This window comes from Herpailurus yagouaroundi, unplaced genomic scaffold (genome assembly GCF_014898765.1).
Source record: "Herpailurus yagouaroundi ecotype Mexico unplaced genomic scaffold, PumYag 67641, whole genome shotgun sequence".
In the NCBI taxonomy this organism is placed as follows: Eukaryota; Metazoa; Chordata; class Mammalia; order Carnivora; family Felidae; genus Herpailurus; species Herpailurus yagouaroundi.
Window position 1 is genome coordinate 5,938,452 of NW_024420442.1, and position 23,120 is coordinate 5,961,571.

Below are 23,120 nucleotides of genomic sequence, written 5' to 3' on the forward strand. Positions count from 1 at the left end.
GTTCCAAGATAATAGGCCATATATGTGTTTTCACAGACTCATTGCCATGTCCACACAAGTTGCAAAGCTCTCCAAATATCCGTATTTTACCTACCAACTATAATCTTGACCCTGACAACAAGCAGCCTTATTATTTATTTATTTATTTATTTTTTTTTAACGTTTATTTATTTTTGGGACAGAGAGAGACAGAGCATGAACGGGGGAGGGGCAGAGAGAGAGGCAGACACAGAATCGGAAACAGGCTCCAGGCTCTGAGCCATCAGCCCAGAGCCTGACGCGGGGCTCGAACTCACAGACCGCGAGATCGTGACCTGGCTGAAGTCGGACGCTTAACCGACTGCGCCACCCAGGCGCCCCTTATTATTTATTTTCTATACTGGTTTGTTTCCATCCTATATCCACATTTTGTCACATCCCCTCTTTATTCCACCAGAATACATAGAGACGTAGGCTTGGTGGTTAGATTGATATTAACCCAAAGTAGCATGGGGCTGCAGAGGCTAGATCCTCCTCTGGGCTGAGCAAGCACGCAAGTGTCTATCTACCAGCTGATTGATGAGGTGTCCATTAATTAGCATCTTAAGGCTAACACCCGGGAAAAACCATGGCCCGTGAACAAAGCTTGTGATTCATGATTCCCCTCCTTTTAACTTTATTGCTATTACCTCACAGGAGACCACTGTAGTAAGCTCGTTAAGCACTGAAAAGCCATTTGAGGAGGTAGATTGAAGAGTCCGTTATGAAGAGAGACCTAAAAAACTTGCTTGAGAAACAAATTATGATTAACTGAATGCAAACCTGAAGCCAAACATAACAATCACAACACAATTAAATGCAGCCGTGTTCCTTTCCTTCCGCCTCAGAGCACCAGCTACAATTGCACTCCTTCCCTCTTATTTATTGACCTGTAATAAAATCTTGTTGGATGGGCATAATGGGAATTTGCAGAGTTGAGGGACTGTATAGTGTCTGGGTATACAGATGGTAATCACCTTTATTTATCTATGACCCTGAAGTCACACCTACCCCACGATAACTACCAAAGAGACTATTAGCTTCTGTTCTGCCTTGAAATCTCAGTAGCAATAAAGAGCGCCTTCCCACACTTGATCAGTCCTCAAAATGATCCTCTTGTACCGTGTTTTATCTAGCCTCATATTTTATCAGGGTTGATATTGTCTGGGAATTCAATCCTTAAGTTGAATGAGCCAAGGCTAGGTTTTTCCTGTTTTCAATTTGGCTTTTCGAGAGCGACTCAAGCAATTCAATCGAAGTTGGGTAACTTGGGATATTTTGTGAAGCATATTTTTTTTTGAATACCAAATTCTGCGTCTACATGCACAAAGTAGGCTGACCAAATTCAGAACGCAGACAGGTTGGGTTCAACTAACTAAAGGCAATGCGTAGAAAGGAGTGGGGGGTAGTTTTAATAAATGCCAAAAATCCATTTTTGACTGAATTGTTGAACCCACTGAACATCTGGTTCAGGTGCGTTATAGGCAAACCTAATGTCTGCATCACTTCTTCCTTTTCAAGAGAAAAATGCAAAAAGGAGTAAATTGGGGTGATCCTAAACTAGCATCTAGCACAATGATGGACACAGTATGGATACTCAGTAAATACCCCTCACAGTACCCTGAAACACCACCCCAACAGCTTTTGGAGGGTGAGGGGATTAATCATATCTCTAGGGATAGAGATAAAGTAAAATGGTCTTTTAGGGGTTTTTTTTTGTTTGTCTTTCTAGAAACATTTCATTTTCTCTGCCTGGGTTCTGCCACTTAGCATTTCACAGTATGTGTACTTTTTTGTTAGTCTGTTAGACTTCACACACACACACACACACACACACACAAAACAAATAAAATGATCAAGAATTTTCTTTAGAGCAAAAACCCCACAGAACATAATAACAATATTTCACTTCAGCAGTGTCATAATTGACTGGGTCTTTAATAATGTAACTTTTACAGAATGAAGAAAGGTCAGACTTCTATCCCTAAATCACCTTTATGGTAATGGAGGTTTTTGTTCTTCCCCACTATTGTAAGATCAATCCTAGCCGTCCAGAGGTCAATGTTTTCATTATTTAGTACTTGGGTATGATTTAGATGCCTTTTCCCCTAAATCTAATGCTTTCTCCCAGATATTTCCCCAAACTTCGAATAACATGATTAAGGAAGAAAAGAAATTTGGGGTTGCATTTCCCTCCGCTTTTTCCTCATTGTATCTCATACAAAAATAAGCCAAAACTGGTATTCTGCCTGTGCTCCCAGGGACTATGGTAAATGAATCTTAGATCCACTAAAAGCAAAAGATTTTTTTTTTAAGTTCACCACCCTGACCTCTGCACTGAGATCATACTCAGAGTGCAAATGGGATTCAAAGGTATGTGAATATTGTTTAAAAGCATCTAAAAACAAGGGCATCATCCAATAGCAGCTAATCTGCATTCCTTTTGGGTTAAATAAATCAAATGTATTTAGGATGTCATATCTGTATACCAGCGACTCCAGGGAAGGAGTTTTTTACATCTGAAGCCTAGCCTAAATGATTAAGTTGAATGGATGACTTCACATATCAGCAGTTCTTAAACTTGTGGATAAATGTCACCTTGTATGTTAAAATGCAGATTCTCAGATCTTGCCCTCAAATATTCTGAATCAGCTAATTTAGTAGAGAGTCAGTTAATCTACACTTTTAATACAGTCCTTCAAGTGAGTTCAATGTAGTTGGTCGGTAGGCCACCCTTTGAGAAACACCAGCAAACATAGTGAGTTTCATTATTCTAAAAAGGTCACTGACCTTTCTACATGCTAGAAAGTTATCGTGTAAGATCAGATCCCCTTGGAATACCACAGTAGACATTATGCCAAAGTATGTAAGATTCTTTCCACTTGACAACAGATTTGGGTGGGAAAGGAGCATTGGATGCCTGAAAAACAAACTCTGCAAATCTGACTTATTGTTTAGATCCTGTCCTATTCTTTCTAGTAGACTACATGATCCCTGAAGGCATGGCCACATCTAAGACAAAATTTTCAAAGGCAATGCTTCATAGCGTGTTCACTAGACAAAAAAAAAAAAAAAAAGATAACATGTCAGAACTACATAGGTACTCAGGGATCGTGGAGGCCAACCTAATTCTTTGATTTCTATCCCTACACTCCATTGGGCTGCTCCTTGGGTTGCTTTCCCCTTTGTCCAAGAATTTGATCCCTTTGCCTCATTTTGATCATCTCATTTCTTGATCACTGACTTTGATACCTGTTTTTGGCCCTTACCACTTTCCAGTGCTGGCTTACAATTTCATGATTTAATTACTGTTCAAGAACTTGCCTGATCACTGACCCATCTGATTTATCAACTGCTGATCTTCTGCCTAATCCTGTAGTTTCTGTGATATGATATTCCACCAGGATCTTTGTCTTTAATTATACCTCGTAGAAACTCCATAGGGTTGGGGCGCCTGGGTGGCGCAGTCGGTTAAGCGTCCGACTTCAGCCAGGTCACGATCTCGCGGTCTGTGAGTTCCAGCCCCGCATCGGGCTCTGGGCTGATGGCTCAGAGCCTGGAGCCTGTTTCCGATTCTGTGTCTCCCTCTCTCTCTGCCCCTCCCCCGTTCATGCTCTGTCTCTCTCTGTCCCAAAAATAAATAAAAAACGTTGAAAAAAAAATTAAAAAAAAAAAAAGAAACTCCATAGGGTTTAGTTTCCCTCTTCCAGCAAATGAGAGAAAGTAAAAGGCCTTAATCCCTACAAAGAACCAGGGTGCCAGGAGCTAGGAAGGTTACTCCTTCATCTCTAGTTTCTTGATTTTATCTGTGGCTTCTGGTAGATGGTTTCATGGCATCCTATTGATCAGACACTTGGACCCCTGGCCCTCAACACTTTGGGCCATGGCCATCAAGTCACCACTGCTTAGGATTCCCACCTTCTCTACAAATGCCAATGAACTTTTGAAGCTTTCCATTCCCCTTGGAGGCTATTTGCATCTTCCTAGCATCGGGTATGGTTGTTCACTTCCTCCTCCTTGAAACACTTTCCCTTCTTGGCTCCTAGCACAAAACTACCACACTTTTCTGGTAAAAAATGGAGTTTTTCTGATTGAAGCAGAGTAGGAGTAGGGTCCCTGAGCCACACCCCCAAGCCTCCCAGTTTCCTTCCCTTACACATAATGGCCTTCTAGTAACCCAATATTATCCTTAAAGCCTCTAGAAGTTTCAAAAGTACAAACTATGAAAAGACATGTTCCAAGAACAATTCTAGGTGAAACATATATAGTATTTGCACTTTATATCACTCAGAGTTATACTAAATTTTGTCACAATAATCAGATGACCATCACTAATCAAAGACTTAGATGTGTTTTACACACACACACACACACACACACACACCCCTGTGTATCCAGTTAAGAAGCATATATTTGCAGATATTTTCATTATGAGATGAATCAGATATTTTCATTACTAACTAGTAATAATGAAAACAATAATAGCAACTAACATTTATAGGCCAAAGACTATGTGTCAGGCACCATATTTTGCTTTACCTTCTATGTATCTTTTATTATTCACAACAACCATGCAAGACAACCATGACCACTCCCATTTTACAGATGATGGAAATGGGTTTGGAGAGCTTAAGCAGTTTGCTTAAATGACATCTAAGTGACAAATTTTCATGCAAGCCTTGCTGACCCTAAAGCCTTTTCTTCTTTTCAACGTACCATGCAGCACTGAAATCCTGGCTCAATAGAATGTCTAAAAAGCATTTCCTTGAAATTCTGTATTTATCACCAGTAGAGACAATACAGCAGTAAAGCAGGAAGATTTAAAAATAAAAGCTGAGCCAAGTAGCATTGGGAAACAAACTCATAACAAGTTGGGTGTTTCAAAGCAAAGGAGTCCAATGTGCCACAAATCTTTTCAATATTGAACCACCCAAATGCTCTCTCTAATCAGCAGCAGTGCAGACATTTTGGGTTTCACTTTTGATATGAATATGAAAATTCTGGGTCTAGTATCTCAACACAGCTGTTCCAAGGTCCCTAGGGAAGGGCACTGAGAAAGAAGGCAGTGTGGGCATACTGGAGATTTTTGCCAGATGGTTCCTCTCCACATTAGACTCTCCTCAGCATATTTTATTTATTTAACCCTATTCTGTCTGATCCCTCGCAAAAAAAAAAAAAAAAAGTTTTCTTCCAAAGGCAATTTTTCCCTGGATCCTTGTGGTACTTGACATTTTAACAGGCACCACTGTGTATTCTAATTTCATAAATAATAGGTCAGCTTTTTTATACCCTCAGTCATTTAACTGCTGCTTTCCCAGCAGGATATTTTTTTCTATAGTCTGTCCTTATTTGTTTATATAAGTTCTCAAACTGAGGTTGGCACCTCACTCACTTCTCTCTCTCTCTCTCTCTCTCTCTCTCTCTCTCTCTCCTCCTCTCTCTCTCCTTCCCTTCCCCCTGCCCTTCCTATTTTCTATCTGTTCCTTACCTCTTGGGGAATCCTGCACACCTGTCCTTCTTTCTGTTTGCCTGGTCTTGAAGGTGTCATTTACCTTAACCTTCCTTCTTTGTGGGAAGCTCTGATTTAATTGCCTGCATGGGTCTGACTCTTAACTACGTCCATACTTTTCCCCAATACTTAGATGAGTTTCCACTCCAGAATGCTCCAATTCTTCCTTCCTCCAGGTCCATCCTTCACCATAGGTTTCTGAGCCCTGCTTTGAGTGCTGTGTGCCCGTGTGCTAATCGTATACTCCTGTGATTTTCGAACTACTAGAAGTCTTGAGGGTTCTACTAAGTTACTTCAAGGCCACTGTGGAGTAAAGAGGACACTCAGGGGACATGGCTCACGGACCCCCACCAATGAGAGCTTTAACCAGAGCAACTCCATTTTTATCTTTTAAAAAATATATTGAGTTTCACAGAAAATTTCATTTGGAACAAACAATCTACTAAAAAGATTTGAAGTCTATATGCCACTAGCCTAGACTTGATAACTCTACCTTTAATTTACGACTCAATCCATAATTCTGGTGCTGACAGGTAAGAAGCTACAAATTATTATATAAAGAAAGACAGGACATCAGCTCAAAGCAGAAGATGGACTTGAGCTCCATGTTGTCAACATTTGATACTGTTGAATTTTGTTTCATTTAAAAAATATATAGGGATAGATTTGAGAATTCCAATAAATGCTGTATCCCTGGACAAAAGATAAGCTTCAGGTACCTCTACAAGAACTAATATGAATGCAGTAATAATATTAAAGCTTTATTTCTGTAACTAGCTAAGGCATTAAAGTTTGAAATATTGCAGAAAGGAACTATGAGTGGCAATAGCATCCTCACCATACCATAATTTAAACCTCATTTATAAGCATGGTTTCTCCTTGAAGCCCAAGAGAAAAGGAAGATGGTGACCTGGATGCCAATGGAGTCACTATGGCTTCTGAATTTCTTTCATGAAGAAAAGTGAGAGAAGGCAGGAATGGCTTCCAGAAGAAAAATACATGTGGCATTTGGCTATATGAGTCTGAGATAACTGGATCTGGCTCCCTAAATATAATATCTGCCTGTGAATATTCAAGAGGCCTTTAGACCTGAGCCAAGTGGATGCCACCATGGGCGGAGATGATGCCATTGAATACACAGAAGTGATGCCGCTACAGGTGTTAGCAAACCTAGTAAAGTCTGATTCTCTTCCAGGAGAAACCAATGGGACTTTAGGATTTCATTGAGGTGCAAAAAGCAGTTTCTTTCCATCCAGTTCATAGCAAATATTTTACATAACCTCACGTTCGGAGAAAATGATTTTGTCTATGCAGCACACATAGTAGCTGATTTGCCTGCACCTTCCTAAAGCCTTACTCAGAGTTTGTTCCCACAGCCCCTGCTGAGAATGACCTTTCTTTCAAGCGCTATAATTGCTTGTACCTAGGATGGAAAATTGATCACAAACTGAGTTCAAGACTCAGATATGACTCCTACTGACTGTATGACATTGAGCACGCTGCTTAAGCTCTCCGAACTTCATTTACATCGTCTATAAAATGAAAATAATAGCAAACACATCCTATTGTTACAGTGGGATTCAAGTGAGATAATGTGAGTAAAATGCTGTACAAATATCAATTGTCTTTAATATCGTTGATTTTTCTTCCAGAGAGAAAAACTATTTCATTTCACCAATGTTAGGTGAAATGTTAGGTTAGTTCGCCAATGACTTAGCTGGTATTTTTATTTATATGGATTGGTTGTATTTCTGTGTTTTGTTGAATTGAACTGAATGGGATACATTTAGAAACGTAAAATGTTTTAAATGGTTCCAACTATATTCCTCCCAAACTCAAAAGCTTCCAGGACCCTGGTAGGGGACATTGACGTGTGACTTGGGTCAAGAAGAATATGGGGGGAGGGTGCACCTGGGTGGCTCCGTTGGTTAAGCGTCTGATTCTTAATCTAGGCTCAGGTCATGATATCACAGTTTGTAAGATTGAGCCCCGCTTCGGGCTCTGTGCTGTTGGGCACAGAGCCTGCTTGCGATTCTATAATGAATGAATAAATAAATAAACACACAAACAAACTTAAAAAAAAAAAGAATACAGGGGCACCTGGATGTCTCGTTTGGTGGAGCATGTGACTCTTGATCTCAAGGTCATGAGTTTGAGCCCCACATTGGGCATGGAGCCTACTTAATTAAAAGAAGGAGGAGAAGGAGGAGAAGGAGAAGAAGAAGAAGAACAGTTGGCCCTCTGTCAAACAATAGAGCATTCAAATTGAGGATATTTGAGTATGAATACACACACACACACACACACACACACACAATTCTCTCTCTCTCTCTCTCTCTCTCTCTCTCTGTCACCCCCCCCCCACACACACACACACACACACTCTCACGTTGGGCTAGAGCTAGCCAATTTTCATCCTCTGCTGAGGAGGCTAAGCAAAAATCATCTTAACTGCACTTGTTACCTTTTCACTCTTATTTTCATATCGTCAAGGCACGCCCCCATCTGAAGCCACAAGAATTAAATGGTACTGCAAATAAATGCTGTTGAGGGAATTGCTCCTAGTTTTCCTTCTACTTCACTGGCTGCTTTTTCTTAGTCTCTTTTGCTGGCCCCTCCCCTTCTTCCAAATGAGGTGTCCCACAGCTCAGTTCTCAGACATCTCTTCCACATTCTCTCTGTAGGTGATGTCATCCAGTCTTATGACATTAAATACCCTTTATGCTGATGTTGCCCAAATTTATATAGCCAGTCTGGACTTTTCCCTGAACAACAGACTATTATGTTCAACTTCCTACTTGACATTGTCTAGTGGAAATCTCAAAATTACTGTGTCCAAAACCAAAAATCTTGATTTTTCTCTCTAAGCCTACTTCTCCTCATCTCAATTAACCCTTATTTTATTCATCCAGTTGCTCAGATTAGAAACTTGGAGTCATCCCTGACTCTTCTCTTTCACATTCCATATCCAGAAAATATCCAGAATATCCAACCTCCACTGGCACTACAAAGGACCAAGACACCTTCATGTCTCCCCCAGATTATTGCAGTAGCCACGTAACTGATTTTCCCTCTTCTGCCCTTGCTCTCATATAGTCTATTCTCCCAAAAGCAGCCAAGGTGATTCTTTTTTTTTTTTTTAATGTTTTATTTATTTTTGAGACAGAGAGAGACAGAGCACGAACGGGGCAGGGGCAGAGAGAGAGGGAGACACAGAATCGGAAGCAGGCTCCAGGCTCTGAGCCATCAGCCCAGAGCCCGACGCGGGGCTCGAACTCACGGACTGCGAGATCGTGACCTGAACTGAAGTCGGACGCTTAACCGACTGAGCCACCCAGGCGCCCCAAGGTGATTCTTTTAAATTCAGATCCATACAAAAGCCTTTAAGACTGTCCATGATCATATATATTTCCTGACCTCATTTCCTATCACTATATATCCTCATTCTGCTCAGCTACAGTGACCTCTGTAGTAAGGAATCTTTTTTTAATGTTTATTTATTTATTTTTGAGAGAGAGACAGAGACAGAGAGAATGAGAGAGAGAAAGAGCACATGAGTGGGAGAGGGGCAGAGAGAAGAGAGAGAATCCCAACATGGGGCTCCATTTTACGAACCTTGAGATCATGACCTGAGCCAAGATAAGGTTGGAATGCTTAACCAACTGAGCCATCAGGTGCCCTAGTAGTAAGTTTTTTTTTTTTTAATGGACCCCAATGAGCCTTGCTGCTTAGTATTCACATCCTCCTGTAATCTCTTCTTCTGTGGAGACTGGACTTAGTGACTTGCTTTTAAGAAATAGAATATGACAGGAGTGATGGGATCACTTTAGAGATTGGGTTACAAAAAGAATCTGGACCGAATCTTTACCCTCTCTTGCTTTCTAACTCTGAGGAAGCCAGCTCCCACATGGTGAGCTTCCCCAAGGAGAGGGCCACGTGATGGGGGGGTGGGAGGGAGGGGAAGGGAGGTGATGGGCATGGAGGAGGGTACCTGTTGGGATGAGCACTGGGTGTTGTATGGAAACCGATTTGACAATAAATTTCATATTAAAAACAAAACAAAAAAAAAATGGAGAGGGCCACATGAAAAGAGCCTTCTGAGCAACAGCCAGCAAAGAAATGAGACCTTCAGTCCAGCACCTTGCAAGAACTGAAGCTTGCCAGAAGCTGTATGAGTAAGCTAAGTGGATCCTACCCGAGGCTAACACCTTGGCTGTAGCCTTTGGAGACAGAGGTACATCAGTTAAGTCACATCTAGATATTTTACCTACAGACACTGTGAGATAATAAATAATTTTCATCTAAAGCCACTAGGTTTTGGGGTAATGTATTCCACAGTAATAGATAAGTAACACAGCCCCACTGAACACACCAGGAACACTCTTACTTTAGGGCTTTAGTAGTAACTGTTCTCTCTACCTGGAACACCCATGAGATAGGTACATGGCTCCCCCCCAGCTTTGTTCAAATGTCACCTTCCCAGAGTAGCTTTCCATAACTACCACTTATAAAAATGGCAGACACGCCCCAGTGCTTCTGATACCCCCATACTTGTTTTTATGCTGCCATCAATTATCCCACATGACAAATTATATATTAACTTATTGTCTGTCTTCCTCCATTAGAACGCAAGTTTTATAGAGGGCCATGCCAGTATTTATTTTCTTCATGCTATATCCCCATTACCTAGAACTATTCAATATACATGGGGGCACACTTATAAACGTTTGTTGAATGAATGGATGAGTTGCCAGCTGCACAGGCACAGTCACAGGAAGTTCTAAAAACTAGTGTTCAGGGGTGAGGTTTGAATCAAGAGTCTAGCAAATATGTCAGCTGCAGCATCAGTTTCAAGGCTTAGGAAGAGGAATGCAAAGATGCAGAAGTCTAGAAACACCAGGACAAAAACAATAGAATTCTATTAGGAGGGTGAAAGATGGATCCTGCAGCAGTATTGTGGAACTAGGGTGGTAAAGGTGGAGGTGTTTAGAAATAGTCATACGAGGGCATATTTTGAGCCAAAGCTGACAGAATTCAGTGATGAATTAAATACTGCAGTGTGAGAAAAAGAGAGGACTTACAGATAACTCCAAGTCCTTTGGCTTGAATAACTAATGAATGGTTTTGTGGCCTTTTATGGACTTAGTTAACATTATGGAAGGAAAAGTTTTGTGGGATGTGGGGCAGTAAGAAAACCAGTAATTCTTGTTTGGGTATGTTAAGCTTGAGGCATTTGTTAAGATTTCCAAATAAAGGAGTTGTAAATTATAGTATAAATCTGTGTATCATCCATCGGACTGTGTGAATTCCACTAAGTAGTATGCACAGATAACAAAAAGAGTGGAGGGTTTAGTCCTGGAAATATTCTGGCCATTACAGTTAGAAAGAAGAGGAGGATCAACAAGAAACACTGAGAAGGTGGGAAATCAAAAGAATACGGCATCCAAGAAACCAAGTAAAGAAAGTGTTTCAAAAAGAAAGGAGTGTGTGTGGCCATGTTAATGTTCCATTCAACCTACCTTCGGGGATATAGTTGACCAATAACCCCAGCTTCCATCTTTCTGTATCCACCAGGCCATTTGTGTTCAGGCCACACTTCCCTTGCCAGCCAATGAGTGAGCACAGTAGAGAGTTCTACCGTAGGATGTGGAACTCCAAATGGGCAACCATGGTTCACTGACTCCTCTGAGCCTCTTCCTACTTTGTATCCTTTCCCTTATCTCTTTTCATATGCCTCTGATGTACATCACAGACTGAAGCTTTCCCTACCTTCTCCGAACGTTCCCTTCCTTTTATTACTTATAGGTATTGCCCTCAATAATTCTCTTGCATCTTTAATCCCACCTTGCATCTGCTCCTCCAAGGACTCAAACTGACACACAGAATTAATTGTATCAATGATATTGAAAGACAAGTTAAGATGAGGAAAGATATTTGACCATTGGATTGAACAAGATAATGGTCATTTTTTGATGTTAACAGAAGCCATTTTAGTTAAAGGATGGCAATGAGAGTCTGATTCAAGTTTGTTCAAAAAAGAATAGGAGACAGTGACAGGGAGTACAGATACCTATTTTTAGAATTTTTGTTATAAAAGAAAGCAGCGACATAATGTGGAGGCTGGAAGTCAATGAAGGAATATTTCTTAAGATGAAACAAATTATGTGCTTGTGCATTAATGATAATGATCCTTGAGAGGGAGAAATCTAATTTTGAAAGAGAAATAGAAGGTAACTGTAGGGCAAAATAGTTGAGAAAGTGAGAGACTGAAAGGGGATGAGATCCAGTACGTATGCAGAAGGCTGGCCTTAGATGAAACCAGGGGCAGTTTATCAATTATAAGAAGACATCAGAGGTGGGTTGGTAGATATGGAGGTGGGAAGATGAAGTAGCTTCATTCTGATTGCTTTTGTTTTTTCAATGAAATAATATTGCCAGCTCACGTTGAGGAATAAAGAAGCTGTTGGAAGTTTCTAAGGGGAACAGGTGAAAATATCTTCTGGGAACATGGGAGTGCAAGAAGTATGTTGGGACAGTGAAATTTATAGATTAAAATTTAAGCTTAATCCAGTCAGGAGAGCTGTGATTTTTTTTTCCAGTCAGGTTTGACTGCTTAGGTGTAGACTCTGAATTGGTGGAGTGTCAGACTGAACCAGGGTTAATGGTTTTCCAGGTAAACATGATCGAGGTAGAGAGAAATAGTCATCCAGTATTTTGCAAAGCTGGGATGATAGTGATAGAACATGAAATCTACATTTGGTAATGAGTAAATGAGGGTATGAAGGGAATCACGGACAGTTGAACAAGGTGAGGAGTCAATGGATTGGAGATCCCAAAGTATTTAAAGAATTGTTGAGTTAGAGTTACCAAATTAAGTAAGCCAGAAAGATAGGAAGCAGTGCTCGGGGAGTAAGATGCTCTAAGTCAAATTTCAGGAGGGAGGGCAGTTTATTAGTAATGACAAGGTCTAAACTATGACAATGAGTAGTGTTGGCGAAGGTGGAGTGAATGTCAAGATAACTCAAAGAGAATATGTGAAGAAATACAGAAGGCAGAGAGTTGGAAGGATACCTACCTGGACACTTAAGTCACCAAGAATGATGAAAGGAAAAGGAATAGAGATAAAGTAGTGAGTCAAAAGCTAAAATTTGCAGTGAATGTGGATAATAACCAGGAATTCAGTAGGTGACTTTAACAAGGAGGAGTGGTTGGTCAAATGTCTCTGGTTTCAATAAACTTTCTAAAGGCCTCCTTTGTAGACTGCAGGAGCAATGTTGGAAAAGGACTTACCAGAAACTTTGGAACCTCTCATGAATCCTTTTAGGTGTTTTTAGGTATTACATTGAAAAAAAGGAGAGAAATCATATGGTCAAATAAGTTTGGGAACTGCTTGTTTCAATAAGGTTAAAGAGATTTCTCTTCTGCAGAACATAGCAGAATCCTTAATATGGTAATGTGAATTGTGTAAAGGAGATACAATATTTAGGTAAGCAGGCATGTAAGCCATGAAAGTCCTCCAGAATCACCAACCAGACCTAGGTTTAAAGGAGTGGAAGGGAGAGCCTTGGACTTGAATCCTGTGCTCAAGAGAGGAGACGGGATCTATGTATAGACTTGCAATGTAATGTGCTACCAAAAACACATAAAATAAATGGGACTTTTGTCAATTCAATCATATTTCCCATCGGTCTGCACAATCATTTAGAGTTATTCTCTTTTCTGAAGGACTTTCAAAGGGAAGTAGCTTCCAACACCTGAGTTCTTAGTTTAACTTCCAACAGTGAATCACTAAACACCTAAATGCATTTGTTGTTGTAAAGTGAATAACCCTTTTTTTAACATGTAAGGTGAATAACTCTCTTCAATTCATGTGGTAGATATGTGAAACCATAAATCAGAATCTGCAGGAATAACAATTAGTTGGTACAAAATGACAGGAAGAAAACTGACTGCCTATCACTGTCAACTTTGCTCATTTATACATCCTATCAATTTGACCCATTCTTTAGACTGAAGTCACAAAAAAGGTTGATATTCTATAGTTATACAACATAATGTAATGAGGCCTCTACAATAAAAAAAAAAATTAAAATCACCGTCATTACTAGTCAGTCAGTGTCTTCAAGCTACATTTTATATAGCACAAAGAAAAAATCATATTTGAAGAATAAATCACATGTCATTTTAAAGTACCACTTTCGTTCTCTCCTTTTCATAAGACAATGGCATAAAATATGGGTTGCATATTTTAATGTGTATTCCCTAAAGAGAGATGGAGCTCTGTCTCTTTAAAGTGGCCTTTAATTAATGTCTTGTAACTGGCAGGTGGTAGAGAAATAAAAATTCAAAATACATGATGCGATTTGCTGGTTATGGCCCTATCTCCATTCTATTAGACTTAGCAACCTTACAGTTCTTGTTGTTTAATGGAAGAGTTTAATACAATGGAGAACACAGAGCTGGCATACCTGAAATTTTTGCTATTCCAAGCAAAAAAAAAAAAAAAGAAAGAAAAGAAATATGAGCTTGGAGTTAAACAATTACCTTAAGTAGTAATAATGAAACAAATGCATTTTAGACAAAATTCTGTATAAATGCAGGGAATCTTGTTATTGGAATTTTCAAGTTTTCAGAAGATAATAACCGAAAATTTAATTTGGATTTTGCATCATTGCTAAACATCTTTTTTAAACATGCTACCTACTTTCCTGCCTGAATAAATCCAGTCTAGAAACCACTTGGAACATGTGAGTGATGAGTGGTTACCCTATAGGAACTCAAGGCCATCAATCTGCCAAAGCCTGGGATAAAGACTAAGAGAGAGAGAGAAGGGGACCACTTGTACCATGTTTTAGGAGTTGTTTTAGGCACTTTGCATACTTTGTTTCATTGGATTATCAGATAATCTATGGATGAGGATAAATTAAGTGATTTAGTAGAGGCAGAGCGAGGATGCAATCCCAGCTCTATGTCATATTGGTTAAATGTACACCCATTCTAGAACATGCTCCAAAAAGTTGTTTCCCTTTTTACAAAATCCTAAATATAAATTTATCGTCCAGTCATTTATCTTCTTTTCTAAAAAAGCAAAATGTAGCAGGGGAAAAAAAAGAGAAAATCTGGTTAATTGAGGGTCCCTGTTACATAAACTCTGTTCAAATGAGTTTCTACTGAAATTACATTTTAAGAACCAAGCAAAGCATAAACTCCAAATGAGTGAACAAAATGCATACACTTGAAGAATGTATTACATACTACTTGGTCTATACTGACAAACATTAGAATGTTTTAGAATGTACTATGTGCAGGGAACTGTGCTAAGCATTCTATATGTAGTACCTTGTCAGAGTCCAAAGAAACAGATGGCACACTCAAATGGGCTAATTAAGAGCTTAATGAAGAGATTATTTGCAAAAGGGTGAGCAAGGTTGAAGGATGATGCAGTACTCCAGGGATAGCAAGAGCCAGAAACTCTTTCTCACCTATGCTGAAGGGACAAGGGGTTAGGCATTTACTGGGATTGAGAAAATATTACAGCTGTGGCTGTAGCTCTAAGAGAGGGCCATCTGACAGGAGCTGCAACTTTAAGTTAGAAGAACACAACCACTGCCAACTCATGACAAACCATCAGAGGAAACCCAGGGAATAAATACGCACGCTCTCCTCTTGACTTCTGACCTCCTGCTGGCTGAACCCAATCAGAAGCTGGAAGGCAAGGGAGCCCCTTGATGAAGGCACTGCAAGCCAGCCTCTTAGGACATAGAACAGAAAAGAGCTGGGATTTGGAGGGGAAATGGGAGACAATTCAGCACACATGTGTTTTGAATGTCTACAACATTGGCACAAGGGAAGTCTCCTATAATCCTCACTTTACAGATTAATAAACTGAAGGTTCGAGAGGTTAATTTGCCCAAGATCACAATGCCAGTAACTGGAGCCAAGACTCATACCGTAGTCTATCTGAATCCAGAGCCAATGCTCATGACCACTGTCCTTACAGCACAGCCGAATTACCCGTGGAACATTGTAAAATTATATCACCTAGGGCCACCTCAATAAGCTACTGAAATCAAAATCTCCTAGGGAGCCCTGGAATGTGTATATTTTCTTTTTTGAAGTTTCACACATGGAAGACAGTTCTCAACACCAGGGTTAAGAAATGCTGGCTTTTGTTATACCTTTCCTAAAAAGTAACTTTAGGTTAAGTCACTTAACCTCTTTGATCTTCAGTTATGTTATCTTTAAACTGTGGGTAACTACTAGCATTACAGATCTATTGTTACAATTACATATGGTAATATACATATATAATACCTAACAGTTTCTGACACATGGAAGGTGCTTGATAAAATGTTTCCTTTTCTTTCCCATGTCTTTTGCCATGCCTGCCTTCGGAGTGGCTGGCCTGATCACCCAAAGATACTAAGGTTTTACATTTTTGTAGTGTCATATCTTTCAAAATCCTGACCCCTGACCCCAATAAGGTAGAGTATAACCCTCACCCAGGACCCACGAGTCACAAATTACTGTCTGTATGTTAAACCCAGAATAATGAAAACGTACCAAACATCTAAGAAATAAAATAGAAACAGGTAAGAACATTAAAAATGCTAGTGGCCTTATAAATTATGTATGATTTTACAAAATAATAGAGATTATTTTCTTTGCTCCATGAAAGTAATGTCTTCAGCAATAAAACATGCCTTTAATTGTTCTTCTTTCCTTAAATATCACCCTATATATGTGGTTTTAACTACCACTTTTATGCTGATGGTTCACACATTTATAAATTCAGTCTGAACTCTCTTCTGAGTCCCAGACTCAAATATTCAAATGCCTACTACACATCTCTACCTAGATGTTCCACAAACACCTCCTACACATGTCCACTGAACTGAAAAAAAAAAAAAAAAAAAACTGAACTCCCAACCACACCTCCTCTATTCCCTTTCTTAGCTAAATGGTACCAGCACCCACCCAAGTGTGAAATCTGGAGTCATATCTTCTATTCAAACGGTTACAAAATGCTATTAATTCTTTGACTACATTATAATTTATCGTTTCTCCATTTAACAAATATTTAGGCTTTCTCAGTTTTTTGTTGATAAAAATGATTGGTACTGCAATAGACATTCTTTTGCATGTTTCTTTGCTTTTATTAAGTCATAAAATCATGATCTCGCTTTTTTTAATTTAGTTTTTGAATAAGTAAAACATCGACATGGCTCAAAATTCCTTCCTACTCCATCCATCATCCACCCAGAAATCACTCCACCCATATCCCCAGGTAACCACTCTTAGTAATTATTTGTGTATCCTTCCAGGGCATTTTATTCATTTAAAAAGGAACATGGATATGTATTTTTATGCCCCCTTTTTGTACAAAATATTGCATATATTTTATTTTAAAATCAAATTTTAAATTAAATAACGTGGTATCAGAGTTTTATATGAGTTGACCATGAAAACTTGATTCTAGAGAAATTAAAACCTGGAGATGAGTAAGAGAAATGAAAATAAAGATGGATATGACTGGGCCAATTTCATTGGCTCTTGTTAAGTGAATGTAAATACCTTCGATCATCTACATTGAAAGGTGTTACAGACCTTTTTAGGTGTAAACGAGTTAATGACCTTACCATTTGATAGAAATATATATGGGATTTTTATTAGATTAGTTGTCTACAACTTATGACTACTGCCATGTGCACTGATTGGTAATATTTCTTAATTATGCTCGTTAAAATGTTTTGTGGGAAAACGGTAACCCAGGGAGATAGAAAACTAAAGACAACCTTCATTTATTGCAGGAGTCACTTTGCTCAATAACTAGGGGACATCCTATCCTCAAAGGTAAAAGCAAACCACAACAGCTTTGAGGGAAAGTCATTTGGTAAATGTATCAAAATCTTTTTTTTTAATTTATTTTTTTGTATCAAAATCTTTTTAAATGATGTACATAACTTCTAACCTAGTAAACTCATTCCTCAGGGTATAAACCAAGATGCAAAAAATTTTGATAGAAATTATTATTTTCTAAGGGTGAGATTTGGAAACAAATGTCTATGAAGGAGGTGATACATTTTGATACATCGGTAAAAGAAAAATTGTCATTAAAAATAGTTTCTACAAAAAGAAACATGAAGAACTCACCAAATGATTTTAGTGAAAAAAAGCAGATATTGGGAGAATTGTGTTCTCATGGTTGGTTCATGAAGAATGCTGGAAAGTTCATATATGTAGTTCCCAATTTTACAGTAAACACAGGAAAATTAATGGAAAGAAATGCACAAGACAATAAATGGGTTATTCCTATATATTAGCATTATGAGTAATTTTAAGGTTAATAATATATACTTTTTGATTTGTTCTAATTTTTACAAAAAAGCATGTGTTATTTTACAATCATAACAAAGTTATTTTTGAGTACAAATTGCACACTCCTAGGAGAAAGTACTTGGCAATTGTCAGATAAAAAACAAAAGCCTTCTACTTCTGGCTGTTATGAACTAGTTTGTAGAAGACCAGTTCTCCATCCCAAAACAAAGAGAAAAGTGGCTTCTCTTTGACATCTGCCATTCTAGACCAACGACTTGCTCCTTCACTGTCTTCTGTTCATTCTTCTGGTTCTACTCTTACCTCTGTCTCCTGACCTGTTTCCCTTGCCCAAGGTTTGGCCCATGTCTCTGTGTGTACTCTCTTTTCTTGAAGTGTTTTCCACTCCCTTGGCTTAACTATCACCTTTGTGAAGATGAACGTAATCTTTATTCCTAAGCCCAACCATTCCTGCCAGCTCTAAACTTCTATATCTGCCTATCTACTGGACATCTCCACCTGGATTCTACAGAAACCTCCAACAATACAAATTAAACTCAGTGTTTGTCTCACCGACCCAGTGGTTTCTCATTTCTGTTGAGAACACCGTACGTCACCCAGAATTAAAAACTGAATGACTATGAATTCTTCATTACTTCTCCCTCCCAATATCCAGTCAGCTGCCTGAAACTATACGTTGACTATAATGTATCTTTTTGTATTCTCTTCCTTGGCATTCTCAATGTCATCTCTGTAATTTAGGCCCCAGTCTTCTCATGGCCAGATGACTGCTTCAGGCTCTTAGTTATCGTGCCTGCTTCTATTTATTTATGTATTTCTTTTAAGTAAGCTTCATGCCCAGCACAGAGCCCAACATGGGGCTTGAACTCACAACCCTGAGATCAAGACCTGAGCTGGGATCAAGAGTCAGACACTTAATAGACTGAGCCACTCAGGTGTTCCCTGCCTGCTTCTAGAATCTCCTCCCTAAATCATTCAGCAAATCTTCACCTGTTTAATTGTATTAATAACTCTATTCAAAAATTTCTATACCTATCTACCAAGTACAAATTAAAACCTAAACTACTTTGCTTGGCATTTAAATTCCCTATAGGGCACCCTTCACTATCTTTCCAGTCTTATTTTCCAATAATTTCCAATATGAATCATAAACCCCAATCAAAAACTCCTACTCACTGTTTACCCAAATGCCCTGTGTCTTCTCATTTCTATGACTTTGATCATGACATTCTCTCTTCCTAGGTAATTTTCCCTTTGCTAACTAAACCATGAGATCTAGCTCAAATAGCATATATTACCTAATCACCCTTTCTTAAAGTAGTCAGGCTTTCTTCCCTAACACATCATTTATATTGTTCATATGATATTTATCTTATACTGCATTGTTTCGTATTCATATAAGTATATATCTAATATACCCACACAAAGTTATAAACTCTTTGAGCTTATAATGACCTAGCAAAGTGCTTGGGACAGGGTAGGACTTTAAGACATATGTGTTGAATGAATGAATGAAGCCATATATATATATATATATATATATATATATATATATATATATTTACCCCAGAGTTTCCCAGAAATAAATAGCTGCAATAATACAATAATATTTTTAAATGTTTACACATCTAATTGGCATGGGGGCTACAAACATGAGGCCTTGCTCAGGCCTGTCTTGTTCTTAGGCAACAATAACAGTAGGCTGGGGTGCATATATGAATCCTCACAAGCCCTGGCAGTCCTTCTTAAGAGCTTTCTTCCTAAGCAGAACTGAGCATTTGCAATGCCAATGACATGAGTATGTTATTGTTAGAAGTAACATTTCTATGGATTTCTGGGAAACCAATACTAACTAATCTTCTAAAATGTTATGGATTCATAGCAATATACAAACTACAAAAGCACATGAGCCCGAAGTAAAATAGATGAATCTCAAATTATGAACCAGGGGTGATATTGGTGGTAAGAATTAGCAACACATCAGAATAACTGGTGTTCAAATGTCAAATCCTTAGCCCAGCACTGTCCTTTACTTTCTCCCAAGGTGAAGGTCAAAGGGTATTTCTTTGCCCTGGAAGAAAACAAGATGAAGGACTACTTCACAAACAATATTTGCCCTAGATGAAAAATGTTTGAAGTGAGAGTGCCATTAAAATTAGAGTACCATTAAGTTGAGATTTGTGCAGTGGGAAAAAATCACATCACTGCACTTAGGACCAGAATTTAAGTGTTTGGTTTATTTGTTTAGAAGCTTCATAAGGAAGTGATGCTAGAATTTAACATTAACTAATATTACTGATAAAATTTTCAGATAAGGGCTTGAAACAACTCAAATGAAAAAGTTTCTATTTAAAAGCTCATGGGGGTGGGACAATTTCCTAACCATAGTTGATTAATCATAATCTCTCCCTAAAACCCAACTATAATTATAGTAAACAAATTTTAAAAATAGATAAAGTCCCAGGAACAGAGGAAAAAAAGAAACAGTGGGCTAGAGATCTTAACGAAATTTTTGAAGACCAAAAGTATATGAGAGTGAGGTAATTAATTTAGCAGAGCCTGTTACAATCTAAGAACCTACAAAGAGAGATTATATTCTTTAGAGGAAAATCAGTTTTCCCTATAGAACAAAGGAAATGTCATGTCTTGGAGGCACCAGGTACCACAAAAGGCAGGAATGTGCAAAGGAGAGGAAACAATGAGATTTGTTCAAAGTCTTTTTACTGAGCAGTTGGACCTCCATGTCCCAAACCTCTACTCTGAGCAGCCGAGTCACTATCCTCCCTCATAAAGGAGACAAGAGGTTTATTATTTTTTTTAAGATACTGAAGCTGAGAGGCTTTGAATGTGGTACCACCAGACAGGAGTGGGGTGTAAGGCTGAAAACAGGGAAATTAAGTGAAAGTCTACCTTCCTACTGAATAGTGAAATCTGAGTACAGAAAACGGAAGTTGAATTTAATTCCCCAAGAATGGCTGAGTAAATCTCTGAGGAAGAAGCAATCAAGAAGGAACCTTGTACCCAGGAGTACTACCTTTTATTTTTTTTTATTCCAAGATTTTATTTAAATTCAAATTAGTTAACATGTAGTATAGTATTGGTTCCAGGAGTAGAACCCAGTGATTTATCACTTACATATAACACCCAGTGCTCATCACAAGTGCCCTCCTTAATGCCCATCACCCACTTAGCCCATCCCCCCACCCACCTCTCCTCCAGCAACCCTTAGTTTGTTCTCTATTGTTAAGAGTCTTTCATGGTTTGCCTCCCTCTCTGTTTTTATCTTACTTTATTTTTCCTTTCCTTCCCTTATGTTCATCTGTTTTGTTTCTTTTTTTTAATTTTTTTACTGTTTATTTCTTTTTGAAAGACAGAGAGTACAAGTGGGAGGAGAGGCAGAGAGAGAGGGAGACACAGAATCCGAAGCAGGCTCCAGGCTCTGAGCTGTCAGCACAGAGCCCGACATGGGGCTTGAACTGGTGAACTGTGAGATCATGACCTGAGCTGAAATCAGATGCTTAAAACACTGAGCCACCCTGTTTTGTTTCTTAAATTCCACATATGAATGAAATCATATGGTATTTGTCTTTCTCTGACTGACTACTTTCACTTAGCATAATACACTCTAGTTCCATCCACATCATTGCAAAGGGCAAGATTTTGTTCTTTTTGATGGCTGAGTAATAATCCCGTGTGTGTGTTTGTGACACACACACACACACCACCCCTTCTTTCTCCATTCATCAGTTGATGGACACTTGGGCTCTTTCCATAATTTCTATAATTTGATAAGCAGCACCATCTTTTAAACCCCTTCTGGATCATGCATAGGTTGACTGACCTCGCTCTCGCCCAACCAGGTACCTGGTAGGCCTTACCATTATGTATCAATGTATAGTCTTTTATACATTTTATAAATGGTATACCTTATAAATGGTAAGGTCAGTAATTGAAGAAAGATAACATTCATGAGATCTGGATTCAGCTTATCTAGATTCTATTTCTGACTCTACTTTTCTCTAGTTGTATGATAGAGAGCTACTTTAACCTCCCTCAGCCTCAGTTCCCATCTGTAAAATGAGAATGATGACAGTCTCATATTCATAACACTGTAATGAAGATTAAATAAGATATTTATCACAGTGTCATCACGTAGCCAAGACTCACTAATGTAAACTATGAGAATTATTATTGACATATTTGAAAAAAAATGTTAGCTTGCATTTTATGTCAAGATGGTATACTGATCCACAAATCATATTTTCTGTGCATCTTGCCACATTTTAGGCTTGCCCTTTGATTAGAGATATAAGATACAGTGGTTTTCTGGCTCTAGGCCCTTCTGACAAGACCTGCCTTCCTTGAACTGCCCCTGCAGGTCACGTGACATTGTTCTTTTTTCACCAGTACCACCACCTTAACAATGGCTGATTGGACCAGGTGGACACCCGACCCAAAGCAAAGCAATTCAATGGCTTTCCATAGACTAATGAGAGATTTCCCTATGTGAAGAATTGGAACCAAGAGACCGTATGTAGTCGGTCATGTGCACTGGACAAAGGTGAGGCAGACAAAGGTCTGGCAGTGAAACTGGGCAATGTACAGCTGGGGACTGGATGGCAGGGAGGGAAGGAGAAGCAGAAATGAAAGAGATAATTTCAACTTTTTTTCCATGATCTAATTGCCACAATATTGCTGCAGAATAAACAACCAGAAAATATTAGTAGCACTCAAGAATAAATATCTATTTTTGGTCTTGAGTTTCTGTGTTGGCTACGCAGTTCTTTTGATCCAACCAAGCGTCCATGGCATCCTTTGTGGATCTACGGCCAAATGTGTGTTAGTTAGGTAGCTTTGCTAATATTATCCGGACTTTCTCACATATTTAGAGCTTCAGCTGAGACAACCAAGCTGACTTGGCTGTGTTCCATGTATATCATTGTCCTGCAGGTTAACCTGGGCCTGTTCTCATGGCAAAGTCAGAGGAGTAAGACAGGAAATACGTGCATACTTTTCAAGTCTCTGCTGACATCATGCATGCTAATATCCTACTGGCCAAAGTAAGTCAAGTGGCTGAGCCCAGAGTCAGAGCGGGAAAGGGCTTCAAAGTTACAGGGCACGGGGTGAATATATAGGAATACCATTAATCCATTAATCAGAACCATAATGCAATATATCTTCCACAACCTCTGACAAAAAAATAGAAAAGAATGTCTTTGGTTTAGTACCTTCCCAACTCTACTTCCTAAGAGTTGTG

General features: G+C 38.9%; 1 long non-coding RNA gene across 1 annotated transcript in view; it reads left to right on the forward strand.

Annotated features, from left to right (window-relative positions):
* LOC121025384 (uncharacterized) overlaps nucleotides 1-22,685 on the forward strand; it is a 624,450-nt gene extending 601,765 nt beyond the window's left edge. Inside the window, exon 4 of the long non-coding RNA XR_005788026.1 lies at nucleotides 22,271-22,685. This is a non-coding gene — a long non-coding RNA (uncharacterized LOC121025384). The remainder of the gene's footprint in view (nucleotides 1-22,270) is intronic.
* The last annotated feature ends 435 nt before the right edge of the window (nucleotides 22,686-23,120 follow it).